Genomic DNA, 12,702 nt, shown 5'->3' with positions numbered 1-12,702 from the left:
AGGTCAAGGCTGAAGTGAGCTGTGATCACACCACTACACTCCAGCCTGGGCAACAAAGTGAGACCCTGTCTCAAAAAAAATTTTTTTACGGATTTTTTACATTGATTTTGTATCCTGAACTTTACTGAAGTTATTTATCAATTTCAAGAGGCTTCTGGCAGAGCCTTTTGGGTTTTCTAGGCATAGCATCATATAATTAGCAAAGAGAGACAATTTGACTTCTTTTCCTTTTATTTCTTTCTGTTGCCTGATTTCTCTGGCTAGGACTTACAGAACTATGTTGAACAGGAGTGATGAGAGTGGGCATCCTCGTCTCGTTCCAGTTCTTAAGGAGAATGTTTCCATCCTTTGCCCATTCAGTATGATGATGGCTCTTATTATTTTGAAGTATATTCCTTCAGTGCCTAGTTTGTTGAGGGTGTTTATGATTTTATGAAAAGTACTTTCTGTGTCTATTGAGAAAATCAGGTGGTTTTTGTTTTTAATTCTGTTTATGTGGCAAATCACATTCATTGATTTTGTATGTTGAACCAACCCTTGCATCACAGGAATGAAGCCTACTTGACTGTAGGTGAATTAACCTTTTTTTATGTCCTGCTGGATTCAGTTTGCTAGTATTTTAGAAAGGATTTTTGTGTCTATGTTCATCAGATACTGGCCTGTAGTTTTCTTTTTTCATTGTGTCTTTGCCAGGTTTTGTTATCTGGGTGATGCTGGCTTCATAGAATGAGTTAGAGAGGAGTGCTTCCCCCTCAATTTTTTTGTATAGTTTCAGTAGGCTTGGTACCACCTCTTCTTTGTACATCTGATAGAATTAAGTTGTGAATTCATCTGATCTGGGGCTTTTTGTTGTCGTTGTTGGTAGGTTTTTTAAATTATTGATTCAATTTCAGAACTCAATATTAGTCTGTTTACGGTTTCATATCTTCCTGATTCAGTCTTGGGAGGTTGTGTGTTTCCAGGAATTTATCCATTTCCTCTAGATTTTCTAGTTTATGTGCATAGAGATGTTCATAATCACCTCTGGGGATCTTTTGTATTTCTGTAGGATCAGTTGTAATGTTACCTTTGTCATTTCTGATAGCACTTATTTGGATCGTCTCCTTTTTTCTGTTAACCTAGCTAGTAGTCTACAGATCTTGTTTATCCTTTCAAATAATGCAATTTTGATTTCCTTGACCTTTTGTGTGGATTTGTGGGTCTCAATTTTGTTCAATCCTGCTCTCACTTCCTCTAGGATGTGATGTTAGCTTGTTAATTTGAGATCGTTCAAACTTTCTGACATAGATGCTTACAGCTACAAACTTTACTTTTTACACTGCTTTTGCTGTGTCCCAGAGATTTTGGTACATTATGTCTCTGTTTTCATTTATTTCAAATATTTTTTTAATTTCTGCCTTAATTTCATTGTTTACCCAAAAGTCATTTAGGAGCAAGTTGTTTAGTTTCCATGTAATTGTGTTGTTTTGAGACACTTTCTTGGTATTGATTTCTATTTTTATTTCACTGCGGTCTGTGAGCATGGTTGGCATTTTGATTGTTTTGAATTTATTGAGACTTGCTTTATGGCCAAGCATGTGGTCCAACTTAGAGTATGTTCCATGTGCAAATGAAAAGAATGTGTATTATGTGGTTGTTGGGTGGAGTATTCTGTAGGTGTCTATTAGGTCCAATTGGTAAAGTGTCAAACTTAAGTCCAGAATATCTTTGTTAGTTTTCTGTCTTGTTGATCTAACTCAGTCAGTGGAGTGTTGAAGTCTCCCACTATTATTGTATGGCTAAGTCTTTTTTGCAGGTCTAGAAGTACTTGTTTTAGGAATCGAGGTGCTCTGATGTTGGGTGCACAAATGTTTACAATTGTTTTCTTGTTTAATTGAGCCCTTTATCATTATGTAATGCCCTCCTTTGTCTTGATGTTGGTTTAAAGTCTGTTCTATCAGATATAATCACGACCCCTGCTCTTTTTTGTTTCCCATTTGTGTGATAGATCTTTCTCCATCTCCTTACTTTCAGCCTATGTGTATTATTATGAGATTGGATTCTTGAAGACAGAAGATGGTTGAGTCTTGGTTTTTTGTTTTTAATGCACTTGGAAAGGCAAAACTTTAGTAAGAGAAAGCAGATTAGTTGTTTCCTGAGGCTAAGAGTCTGGAAAGGAATTGACTACAAACGGACATAAGGAAATTTTCCTGGGTATTAGAAATGTTCAATATCTTGATTGTCGCCATGGTTATAAAACTGTTTACAATTGGCAAATTTTATCAAACTATACACTTACAATAAGTGATGCAAATTATGCCTAAGTAAACTGGGAAAAAGCAAGTAGTGAAAAAAGGTAGATATTTAAATATTCAAGATTCTTAGAAACAAAGAATATAGACATTAAAAATACAATAAATCAAAAAATAGAATAAATTCCAAAGTGGAGGCCAAAAGAGAATTAGAGAGCTGGAAGGTAGCAATGAAAAATTTACCCGGAACTTGTACTAGGGAAATAGAGACTTTATTTTACTTAAGGAACAGTTAAGGGATAAAAAGGATAGATTTAAAGGGAACAATATATTTTTTAGGAATTTCACTAAAAGCAAGTAAAGAGAATAACAGGAACTAAATATTTCATAAGATAATCACCAAGAATGGTTTAGAATTGTAGAAATACCTGATTGCTCAGACAATTTACACTGAATTCGAATAAGGGTAAATAAAAACAAAACCTCAGCCGCACATGGCTATGAAATGTCAAAACGTCAACAATAAAGAGAACATCTTCCAGCTAACACATAAAAAAGATAGATTAACACAAAAGAATAACAAATTAGTAGCAGACTTCTAATCAGCAATAATAGAATATTATCTTCAAATTGCCAAGGAAAACTAATTGTCAACTTCTAACTTTGAACATGATCATTCTTCAAATGAAAGTGCAAACTAAAGACATTGTCTGATTTAAAAGACTAAAAGTGTTTACCACCTACAGCTTACCAAAGAACAAATTAAGAACACTCTTCTCTTCAGCAGCAAAATGAAACCCAGAGGAAAAGACTGAGCTAAGGAAACACTGGTGAGCACAGAAACAGATCATTAAATTTAATTAGCCATTGACTGTGAAAAATTACTGCTTTGTGGTTTAAAATATTAAAATAAAAGTTACCATAAGAAATGAGGGTGGGAACCTCTCCCGTTCTAGAGGAAGATAAAACTAGCACTCAGAATAATGTTAGACTCTGCTGGAAAAATTTATACTGAAACATGACACCAAATATAATGGTGATCATTAAAACAAATTTTATCAAGTGAAAAATCAAAAATGACCAAACCATATAAATATATGAGATTTTGGTGCTATATCTCCATCTCATTTAGGGGTCTGTGTACTCCACAGACTTAACTCCATCTACCCCAGGAAAATGTCATTTTTAACATGATATTTTTCCCTGGTTCCCAAATTACCACCTAAACTAATTGAAGCCTTTGAAATTTAGCTATAAACCTGGAAGATGAGATTCATTTATAATATATCTGCAGTTTGAATTTAGGTGTTGATGTTATTACATTACAGCTACAAGTGTAACTGCCTTTTAGCTACTCACTCACCCAACTCTGGCAGAATTACTTTAAAAATTATTTTTGCTATTTTTTTTGTTGTTGTTATGTCTCTTTAGTTTTTCAGTTTCTTAATTTTTTATGACATATCACACATATAGAAGAGGGGACAGATAATAAAATTTTCAATTCAGTTATCACAAAGTGAACCTAATTATGTAAACACCACCCAGGTCAAGAAATAGAACATCAGCAGAACTCAAGAAACCCTCTTGTGGCTCCTCCTTCCTCCCAAAAGCTTGCAAATACTCTTATTGCTGTAGTTTAATTTTGCCTGTTACATGGTGTGTGTGTGTGTGTGTGTGTGTGTGTGCAGTTTTATACTATATATTCTATGTCTGGCTTTGTTCACTTCACATTTTTGTGAGATTCGTCCATATTGCCATGTGTTTGTTTTTATTGCTATATAGTACTATATGGAGTGCCTATCGCATAAAATATCCAATCTTCTGTTGAACAATTATACATTTCTTGCTAAATATGTTAATGCATTTCTATAGGGTATTTGATTAGAAATGGGATTTGGGAGTTTTCAAGTACACGTAGTTCAGCTTTAGTAGATAATACCAGCTTTACCAATAGTCACTCCCACCAACAATGTCTAAGAGTTCCTGTTGCTCCTCATTGTCACCAAGATTTGGGTTTGCCAGGATTTTAAATTTGGGTCATGTCTGGACTGACTTTGCATTCCTACTTATCTGCTATGGTCTGAGTGTTTGTACCTGCCCAAAATTCGTACGTTGAAACCTAAATCTCAGTGCAATAATATTAAATGGTGGGGCCTTTAGGATGTAATTAGGTCATGAGGGCTCCGTACTCATGAAAGGGATTTGTACCCTTGTAAAAGAGGCCTGAGAGAGTTTGTTTGCTCTTCCTACTGATGCCAGACAGGTGAGCCCCAAAGTGGGGCTTAGCCTGCAAAGGTTCTTGCCTTTGCCCAGGAAAGAATTCAAGGGCAAGCCAGAGGTAAAAGAAAACAGCTTTATTTCTTCTTCACTTATGAAGCTTAGTTTGGCTGGATATGAAATTCTGGGTTGAAAATTCTTTTCTTCAAGAATGTTGAATATTGGCCCCCACTCTCTTCTGGCTTGTAGAGTTTCTGCCAAGAGATCCGCTGTTACTCTGATGGGCTTCCCTTTGCGGGTAACCCGACCTTTCTCTCTGGCTGCCCTTAACATTTTTTCCTCATTTCAACTTCGGTGAATCTGACAATTATGTGTCTTGGAGTTGCTCTTCTCGAGGAGTATCTTTGTGGTATTCTCTGTATTTCCCGAATTTGAATGTTGGCCTGCCTTGCTAGGTTTGGGAAGTTCTCCTGGATAATATCCTGAAGAGTGTTTTCCAGCTTGGTTCCATTCTGTCCATCATTTTCAAGTACACCAATCAAACATAGATTTGGTCTTTTCACATAGTCCCATATTTCTTGGAGGCTTTTTTCATTTCTTTTTACTCTTTTTTCTCTAACCTTGTCTTCTTGCTTTATTTCATTAATTTGATCTTCAATCACTGATATCCTTTCTTCCACTTGATTAAATCAGCTATTGAAGCTTGTGCATGTGTCACGAAGTTCTCGTGCCATGGTTTTCAGCTCCATCAGGTCATTTAAGGTCTTCTCTGCACTGTTTATTCTAGTTAGCCATTCGTCTAATCTTTTTCAAGGCTTTTAGCTTCTTTGTGATGGGTTCAAACATCCTCCTTTGCTCGGAAAAGTTTGTTATTACCAACCTTCTGAAGCCTACTTCTATCAATTTGTCAAAGTCATTCTCCATCCAGCTTTGTTCCATTGCTGGTGAGGAGCTGCAATCCTTTGGAGGAGAAGAGGTGCTCTGATTTTTAGAATTTTCAGCTTTTCTGCTCTGGTTTCTCCCCATCTTTGTGGTTTTATCTACCTTTGGTCTTTGATTTTGGTGATCTACAGATGGGGTTTTGGTGTAGATGATCTTTTTGTTGATGTTGATGCTATTCCTTTCTGATTGTTAGTTTTCCTTCTAATAGTCAGGTCCCTTAGCTGCAGGTCTGTTGGAGTTTGCTGGAGTTCCACTCCAGACTCTGTTTGCCTGGGTATCACCAGCAGAGGCTGCAGAACAGCAAATATTGCAGAACGCAAAATATTGCTGCCTGATTCTTCCTCTGGAAGCTTCGTCCCAGATGGGCTGCTGCCTATATGAGGTGTCTGTCAGCCCCTACTGGGAGGTGTCTCCCAGTTAGGCTACACAGGGGTCAGGGACCCACTTGAGGAAGCAGTCTGTCCATTCTCAAAGCTCAAACGCTGTGCTGGGAGAATGACTGCTCTCTTCAGAGCTGTCAGACAGGGACTTACTTTTAAGTCTGCAGAAGTTGTTTGCTGCCTTTTGTTCAGTTATGCCCTGCCCACAGAGGTGGAATCTAGAGGCAGTAGGCCTTGTTGAGCTGCTGTGGGCTCCGTCCAGTTCGAGCTTCCTGGCCGCTTTGTTTACCTACTCAAGCCTCAGCAATGGTGGACACCCCTCCCCCAGCCAGGCTGCCACCTCATAGATCGATCTCAGACTGCTGCACTAGCAGTGAGCAAGGTTCCATGGGTGTGGGACCTGCCGAGCCAGGCATGGGAGAGACTCACCTTGTCTGCCAGTTGCTAAGACCTTGGGAAAAGCACAGTATTTGGGTGGGGATTGTCCCGTTTTTCCAGGTAGTCTGTCATGGCTTCCCTTGGCTAGGAAAGGGAAATCCCCTGAACCCTCGTGCTTCCCTGGTGAGGCAATGCCCCGCCCTGCTTCAGCTTGCGCTTCATGGGCTGCACCCACTGTCCAACCATTCCCAATGAGATGAACCAGGTACCTCAGTTGGAAATGCAGAAAACCAAGTGGTGATTTTCCAGTGTCATCATCATTTATTGATTGATATTTTACAGTAATAAATATATTTTCATTCTCTGATTTATTCCTTTTTTATTCATTAGTTTCTATTAGTATGGACTTATAGAATCATCTTCTTCAACAGATGATGATCCATTGCTAACATTATTGATTTGGTTGTTCGAATTGTTCCAGGCTTTGCCAATGAAGTCCCTTAAAACTGGCTATGTATCTTTTTGAAATGTCTCCCTGAATCTTTGAGATATTTCTAACTTTCCTGAACAGTAAGATGTTCTGGACTTGTGTTGTACTTTGCCAGTTCCAGTCTTGGAATGAGCTTATTTATCAAAGGAGCTCTGTTTCTTTTTGATGAATAGTATATTTAGAAATGAAGATCTTGGCACTAGGTGTGCTCATTGTTGCTGGGGTGTCATTGCTTTAGCCTGTAGTGGACAGAGCTAAAAAGTAAATACATAAAGATAAACAGGCTGATAATATGTATCATGAGTTTTTTACTGATTCTTTCAATTCCAACATCTAATTACACTTAAATAACATAGGATTCATTCCACATTTTCTTATCCATATTTATAATTGCCTTTTCCAACAGTGAGAAACCTGGTTCCCATTGTCCTCATCTATTTACTTATTGCTTAATCCTAGGATAAACTAGAACGCACAGAGAGTAATTTTGGAAATGCTAACCCATGCAAAACTTCCTACCCTAAAGTTCAATCTTTCTTTATAATTTTTGTCTTTAGTCTGAAGATATAGTCAAAATATTGTATTCAAAAATTACTTGAGTTAATATTTTTCTCCTTCAATGTGGTTCTTACATATAGATAAGTCTGTTTGTCTCATTTTGTGTACTTTTCAGGTTTTCTTTTCACATCTTTGTTTATTTTATTTATTGTTTATGCAAAATATTAATATAGCTCCAAACATCTGAATTACATAAAAAGGAAGACTCAAAAAGTATAACTCTTCACTGTTCACCCCCCACCTCACCACACACATCATCTTTTCTACCCTGTTCCTCATGATCTTCTGTAAATAAACAGTTTTGCAGTTGGGAATTTATCAACTTCATCTCTATTTTCAGATTCTTTTCATAGAGAGCTGCAAAATAATCTTTTGTATTCTTAAAAACTTCTGTTTCAATATTATTTCCCCCATCATTTCATATTTTGTACATTTTTCCTTTCTCCCCCCTTGTTCTTATTTAACCTAGCTAATGCTTCATCTATTTTGTTCATTTTTTAAAAAATCAAAATTTTAATTAACTAGATGTACTGTTTTCTATTCTCTACTTCATTTAATTTATGCTTTTGTTTTTACTTTTTTCTTAGTTTTGCTCTCATGTAGTTTACTTTGTTGTTCTTTTTCTAATTTTGGAGTTGAAATTTTAATTTGTTGTTATTCTTTTATGTTTATTGGTATATTTAAGGCAACGGATTTTCCTCTAACGATCTTAAATGTATACTGTAGATTCTAATATATAGTGTTTTTAGTATCATTAATTTTTAGAAGTTATTTGATTTCTGTTTATATTTTCCCTTTTGCCCAATAGTTGTTTCATAGGAGCTTTTTTTTTTTTTTTTTTCAAATTTCCAGAGGTCAGGGAAAAGACCCTTTATTTTCTGATTAATTTCTAATTTTATCACCTTGTGATCAGAGAGTGTTATAATATTTATACAATACAAACATCCTGAATCTTTCTTTATAACCTAATATGTCTTCAACTTTGCTCGGTGCTGCATATATGTTTAAGAAAAGCTGTTTTCTCTTTTATAAGAATATACTGTTCATATATAAATAGAAGATCTACTTTATTGATTGTGTCATGTAGGTCTCCTATGGCCTTTTTTATTTTTTGTTTAATCTGCCTTGTACTAAGAATGCCTATTATGTTCTCCACTCTTAGCACATTTCGATGTCTCATTGCATCTCCTGTAGTTTCTGCTTTATAAAGGTGGTTATTGTATTACTTGGTGCATAGATGTTTATAACTATTATATATTCTTTGTGAATTGTGGCTTTTAGCATTAAAAAGTGTCATTTTTAGTCAGGTATAATGTTTTTGGCTTGAATTATACTTTGCTGACATCATGATTGTAACCCCTGCATTTTTTCTGGCAGAATTTTGCCTATCTCTTTATCTTTAGTCTTTTTGTGCCACTAATTATTTTGAGGTAAGATGTGTTTTTTATATGCCAGAGCTGTGTCTTGTTTTGTGAGCCATGTTTAAAATATTTTTAATAAGTCAGTTAAGCCCATTCACATTTAGGATGACTGCTATATTTGATCTCAACTGTGTCATATTAATTTTGTTATAACTGTACTGTGTATGATATTTTCTCTTTTTGATGTGATGTTTTCCTTATGCTTTAAAAAATATTATTTTTATTTAATAACATTATTTGTAGCTTCGCACTTAAAATTTTACTGTCTAGTTTATCAGCTTTTTAATCAGTCAGTTATATGAGTCCCATCTATTAAATTTTAGCGGTCTAAAATATCAGCATTCCTTTTCAGCTTTTTAAAACTTGTTTTTTAAAAAATATTTAAAATGGATTTTTAAAATGGCTTTAATTCAGTCTTGTTTTTCCTCTTCTGTATTCTATGTGGCTTTTTAAAGACCTTACCTTGTTCTCTGCAAGACTGGGGGTACAAACTTAAGAAAATAGCCCCACTAGAAAATGATGCTTATGTTTAGTATTTAGGAGGTATGAAGTTATAGTGCATTCTGTTTTCCTATTATGTTGAGAAAGTATGCAAGGTGTGACATTTTTGTCTTTCGAGGTGTGAAAGACAATTTTATTTGCCTTTCTTATTGATTTCTATTGTTTTTGGAGGTAGTGTGGACCACCTGGACCTTGGCTTTTCCAGATGTTCTAGCTGTAAAGTTATAAAAGATGGCAGGCTATTGTCCCTGGTCCCTGGATGCTTAGCTACTCCAGTAGAGAGTTGGGGTCTGATAATCCATTTCTCCATATTACCCTGAGGCAAAATTCCATACCCCTTGAGATCATCAATACAATGACTATTCTCCTCCAGACCAGATAAGAAATGAATCCAATTTCTTAGGGACCCATATTCATAGACTGAACTATGCCACCACTCTTAATTCACTTGTCTTGGGGATTCTCCTAATTCTCAGGAAGATGGGAGGAGACATTGTAATATCCTTACTTTTACTTCACCCATCCATGTGATTTTGTTTCTTGTAAGAGCCACCATCCTCAGAAGTTCCTCTTTCGGCATTAAGAAGTCAGTTCTTAACTAGACCAATGAAATCATTCATCATTTCTAGTTAGGCAAGTGTCACATTTCAATAAAATGAAACAAGCATTTCTTTGACTTTCAAAATGATAAAATCTTTCTCACTGTGGGTACCAAAGTATAAGCAGGTGGTCCTGAAGGCTTTTCATAATCTATTCTTGCCTAACATTACACTAGATCCATTATTTCTTTAGAGTAAAAGTGTAGAATTCAGATGATTTTATGCAAATATTTTTATAACTTGGCAGAGGATTCACCCAGATTCTGTCAACTCTATTCATTCTTTCCTGCAGGTTGCAGTGCCAGAGTTCTCTGTTTGCAACTTTGGATCAATAGACAGAATATTCTTTTTGAAAGTTGGAATTCACGTGACCAAATCCCTGGAGGGGGAATAACACTCTAAGTGTGCTCAATTGTCTCTATTGTACTTTTGCTTTCATATCTGGGCCATTACAGACCCATTTGATGTACTTTAAAAGCCAGTGCAGATGGATAGAATTCATGGGATAATGAATATTCATCCTCGAAAACCAAACCAGGAATCTATGCAGTCATGATACTGTTATGCAAGCATCACCTGTCAAATAGCCCATTCATTCCATTTGCTTTTCCATGTGTAAGGAAATGCTCTGTTTCTCAGGATCTCAATCTCTCTCTTTCTGTCTCTGTCCATATCATGATCGCTCATGTTCTCTCTCCCTCACCCTCCCTTCTGATCCCCTCTTTCTTTCTCTACCTCTTTAATTTTCTCTCCCTCTGCGTATTATTTTAATGTAGTTTTAAGATCAGCTCAATGTTATGATAACGTTTTGTAAACGTGTGGACTTTCATAAGGATTGTAAAGCAATTTTCAGACTTTACCTTACACTTGTAAGTGGGAACTGAACAATGAGAACACATGGACACAGAGAAGGCAATAGGAAGGGCATTCTCACTTCCTGATAAGCTTTCTACATAATGAAAACAACAATGAAAAGAGATGGGGGAAATACATAGAACTTAACAAGTCACTTGAAATCAAACAAAATTTCAAAAATTTACAAATAAAATTCCATTTTTGTATTAAATAAGCTGCCTTTATTGGAAAAAAGTACGATTAGAAAGAAAATACAGAAGTGCAAAATAAGTGTTCAGCAATGTTAGTAATTTCAAAAATTATTTAAAAAGTAATAAACTATGATTTGTTTGTCACATTAATGAAATGCTAATATTGTTGAAGACAGCTGGAGAAACAAGCCCTCTCACATGTGGCTAGTGGGCAGGCAAATGTCCCAGGCCGCTCTGGCGGGTAAGCGGCAGCACACATCAAACAGCCAAGCCATGCTTCATAGGGCTGGACCAAGTAATTCCATTGCTAGTCTTTCATCTTAAAGAAATAATTGTGAATACGAACAAAGAATTAGCTAATAGGATGTTTATGACATATTAGTATTGACAGCAATGAATAAGTAAGCAAGTAGACAGAATAATCTAAAGCCCCCCAAAGGAAAATAAATAGCCATGCACATTGTACCTTTTTTCTACCCAGTGCCAATTCTGTTCCCCCAAAGATCCAGGTGATACGTTCCCATCTGTCCCTGCACCAACACCAGCACCCCTGCTTAGAGATTTCCGCTTGTCAACTGTCAGCCACTCTTCCATCAGCCACCATGTTCAAACCACTATTCACGAAGCCACCTCTGCTCCAGCCACAGGAAAGTAAACAAATGGGACAGCACCCTCCCCTCAGCCCCATCCCCTCAGTCACCACTGACTCTAAACTCACCCAGGCCATATGAAATTGCTTATATTCAACTGTTTTTGACCCCAAAAATCAACAGTTTCATAAGGTTCAGCCTAACATAAAATTCCACCATTCTGTCTTCACTTCCCATTAGACATCCCTGGCTGGGTTGTCAGTACATTTTATTGACACTAATATTTTACTTCAATGGGAGACATTCACTCTGCTGGCAACTCCTCAGCACCTAGCACAAAACCAGAAGCAAAGCGCTCAATAAATACCAGCTCCAAGATTGACAGAAGTAATTGTAAGGATCACCAAGAATGTGGACGAAGAGCCGAAAATGAGACTTGGTGTGCCAAGATCTGACCAAAAGTAGGTGCTGCTGGAGAGGAGTTGCTGGGGAATAAGGGGCAGAATTGTTCAATAAGGAGTGATGGAAGAACTAAGATGCTGGGACAAGGAATTTAGACTGGATAGACTGTTTTAACACAGGAAGAAATACAAGAAAAAAGTGTTTCATTACTTTTTGGTACAAAGTTAATGAGACTAGAGCAGAGATTCTCAGCGTAAAGATTTGGGAGTCTTTGAGAGGCTGGTGAGTGTAGGTTTGGAGAAAGCTTCAGTGTGAATGGCAATTCCCAGAAAATCTGCACAGATGGTTCATGGCTTGAAAATTATATTGCTAAGGAACCAGAAGAAAAGACTCCAAGAAACTGGGATTCTGGTGGTGCCACTGATGTAAATGGGAAGTTTGGGGTAGGAATGCTATTTTATAGGATTTGATGAAGCTTCCTGCTAACCCAGGTGTGAGGCTCAGTTTTCTGTGTCAACTCGGCTAGGTTCTACTACCCAGTTACAAAATCAAACACTAATCTATGTGTTAATGTGATTGTGATTGTCAGCTACAGTTTATTGACTTTAGGTAAGGGTTACCCTACATAATCTAGGAGGGCTACACCCAATCAACTGAAAGGCTTTAAGAGCAGAACCGAGGTTTCCCTGAGGCAGAGAAAAATCCCATCTGTGGACTGTGGCTTCAGTTCCTCCTGAGAGCTGTTGCCTATCCTTGTTGACGACCTGCCCTGTAGATTTCAGTCTTGTATAATACCATAAGCCACACAATAATCTCTCTATATATCCATCTATCTAATCTTCCTATCAACTATCTCTATTTATATATATTTATCATCTATCTATATCTATCATCTATCTGTATCTTCTATCATCTATCTATATCTTCTATTATCTATCATCTACCTA

The sequence above is a fragment of the Pan paniscus genome, chromosome 6 (genome assembly GCF_029289425.2).
Source record: "Pan paniscus chromosome 6, NHGRI_mPanPan1-v2.0_pri, whole genome shotgun sequence".
Classification (NCBI taxonomy): Eukaryota; Metazoa; Chordata; class Mammalia; order Primates; family Hominidae; genus Pan; species Pan paniscus.
Note: the sequence above shows the minus strand (reverse complement) of the source record.